This window comes from Otolemur garnettii, unplaced genomic scaffold (genome assembly GCF_000181295.1).
Source record: "Otolemur garnettii isolate 467f Iridium unplaced genomic scaffold, OtoGar3 scaffold00303, whole genome shotgun sequence".
In the NCBI taxonomy this organism is placed as follows: domain Eukaryota; kingdom Metazoa; phylum Chordata; class Mammalia; order Primates; family Galagidae; genus Otolemur; species Otolemur garnettii.
In genome coordinates, this window is record NW_003852698.1 from 315761 (window position 1) to 318655 (window position 2895).

A 2895-nucleotide genomic window follows, 5' to 3' on the forward strand; every position below is an offset into this window, starting at 1 on the left:
TTGCATTCCCACCAGCAGTGTAGAAGTGTTCCCTTTTCTCCACATCCATGCCAGCAACTCTGGTTTTTGGATTTTGTGATATGGGCTAATCTTGTTGGAGTGAGGTGATATCTCAAAGTAGTTTTGATTTGCATTTCTCTAATGATTAATGATGGTGAGCATTTTTTCATATATCTATAGGCCACACACCTATCTTCTTTGGTGAAGTTTCTCTTCACGTCCTTTGCCCACCTTGTGATGAGATCACTTGGTTTTCTTTGTTAATGCGTTTGAGTTCTCTATGGATTCTGGTTATTAAACCTTTGTAGGAGACATAACCTGCAAATATTTTCTCCCACTCTGAGGGCTGTCTGCATGCTTTAGTTACTGTGCTCTTCGCTGTGCAGAAGCTCTTTAGTTTGATCAGGTCCCAATAGTGTATTTTTGATGTTGCTTCAATTGCCCGTGGGGTCCGTCTCATAAAAAATTCGCCCAGGCCAATTTCTTCAAGTGTTTTCCCTGCACTTTCTTCAAGTATTTTTATGGTTTCATGTCTTAAGTTTAAGTCCTTAGTCCTGTGAGAATCTATCTTATTTAATGGTGAAAGGTGTGGATCCAGTTTCAGTCTTCTACAGGTCGCCAGCCGGTTCGTCCAGCACCATTTGTTAAATAGGGAATCTTTTCCCCACTCGATGTTTTTAATTGGCTTATCAAAGATGAGGTAATGGTAGGTAGCTGGATTCATCTGCTGGTTTTCTATCCTGTTCCATACATCTACCTTTCTGTTTTTGTGCCAATACCATGCTGTTTTAAGCACTATCGATTTATAGTATAGTCTGAGGTCTGGTAGGGTGATTCCTCCTGCTTTGTTTTTGTTCCTGAGTAATGTCTTGGCTATTGTAATCAATGGAGTTAAACTGAAATCATTCCCACTCTTATCAGGAACCAGGCAAGGTTGCCCATTGTCCCCATTGCTATTTAACATTGTAATGGAAGTTCTAGCTACTGCAATTTGGGAAGAAAAGGCAATTAAGGGTATCCATCTAGGAACAGAAGAGATTAAACTTTCACTTTTCGCAGATGATATGATTGTATATCTGGAAAACACCAGGGATTCAACTAAAAAACTCCTAGAAGTGATCAAGGAATACAGTGGCGTATCAGGATCCAAAATCAACACTCATAAATCTGTAGCCTTTATATATACCAACAGCAGCCAAGCTGGAAAAACAATCAAGGACTCTATCCCATTTAAAGTAGTGCCAAAGAAGATGAAATATTTGGGGGTATACTTAACAAAGGATGTGAAAGATCTCTATAAAGAGAACTATGAAACTCTAAGAAAAGAAACAGCCGAAAATGTTAACAAATGGAAAAATATACCATGCTCATGGCTAGGAAGAATCAACATTGTTAAAATGTCCATATTACCCAAATCAATATACAATTTTAATGCAATCCCCATTAAAGCCCCACTGTCATTTTTTTTTTTTAAGAGATAGAGTCTTACTCTGTTACCCTAGGTAGAGTGCTGTGGCCTCATTATATCTCACAGCAACCTTAAAGTCCTGGGCTCAAGTGATTCTCCTGCCTCAGCCTCCCAAGTAGCTGGGACTATAGGCCCCCAGCCACAATACCTTGTTACTTTTTCTATTTTTAGTAGAAATGGGGTCTCAAGTGATCCACCCAACTCAGCCTCCCACAGTGCTAGGATTACAGGCACAATCCTTTAACATCATTTTTAAACAAAAGGAATGTGAATCATGAAAACTTAGAAGTAGGTCTGTTTGAAGTATACATGTAGAAAATGGATTTCAAAGCACATTTGAATTATAAATAACTTAACCTACATGAAAACAAATTATACAAATATCCTAGAAAAAGTCACCTGTGCAGAAAAGAATATGCTAAATACAAATGACTACCCAGCTATCAGGGCAAAGTTTAACAGGCCCGCCATATTACAGACTTTATTACCTGGGGTTGGTATTAGAAGTAGGGTAAAGCAGTAATAAAGCCACAGCTGTAAAGCTTAGCTAGCAGCATTCACAGGGTCCCTAAGCACAACTGCCTATAGTCGGGCAAATAATACAAAGGGGTGAAAGGCCTGCAGGGAGAAGGGGCTGGCGGATACTACAGAGGACTGGAGCCTTGCCCTGCGGAAGGGCAGAACTGCTACTGGCAGTAATGCTAGCCTAGTGTTACCAGACACTCTAATTATTTCCTCGAAGGGCAGAGATACAGATTTCATGTAAAACATATGGGCCTTTTCTCCAATTTGTTCCAAATTAGTCAGGTTTTATTATATATCAGTTTAATCTATGTTAACATTTAATAGCTATCAAGCTAGAAATATTGATTAGGTTTTACAATTATCATGTTTGACACTAAATATAATTATAAGATAAATAGCCTTCTATTCCAGTAATAATAATCTTTTTTTTTTTAATACAGATAGAGTCTCACTTTGTCACCCTCAGTAGAGTGCAGTGGTGTCACAGCTCACAGCAACCTCCAACTCCTGGGCTCAGGTTATTCTCTTGCTTCAGCCTCCCGAGCAGCTGGGACTATAGGCACTCTCCACAAAGCCTGGGTATTTTTGTTGTTGTTGTTGCAGTTTGGCCAGGGCCAGGTTTGAACCCACCATCCTTGGTATATGGGACCGGCGTCCTACCCACTGAGTCACAGGCACCACCCTTCCAGTAATAATACTCTTATAAAACATTAATATCTAAGTGACATCATAATTTCAATCTTAATGCTGCTTAACTTTTTTTTTTTTTTTTTTGAGACAGAATCTCCCTCTGTCATCCTGGGTAGAGTGCGCTGGCCTCATAGCTCACAGCAACTTCAAACTCCTGGGCTCAAGAGATCCTCCTGCCTTAGCCTCATGACTGCCAAAGTTCTTTTAACAAA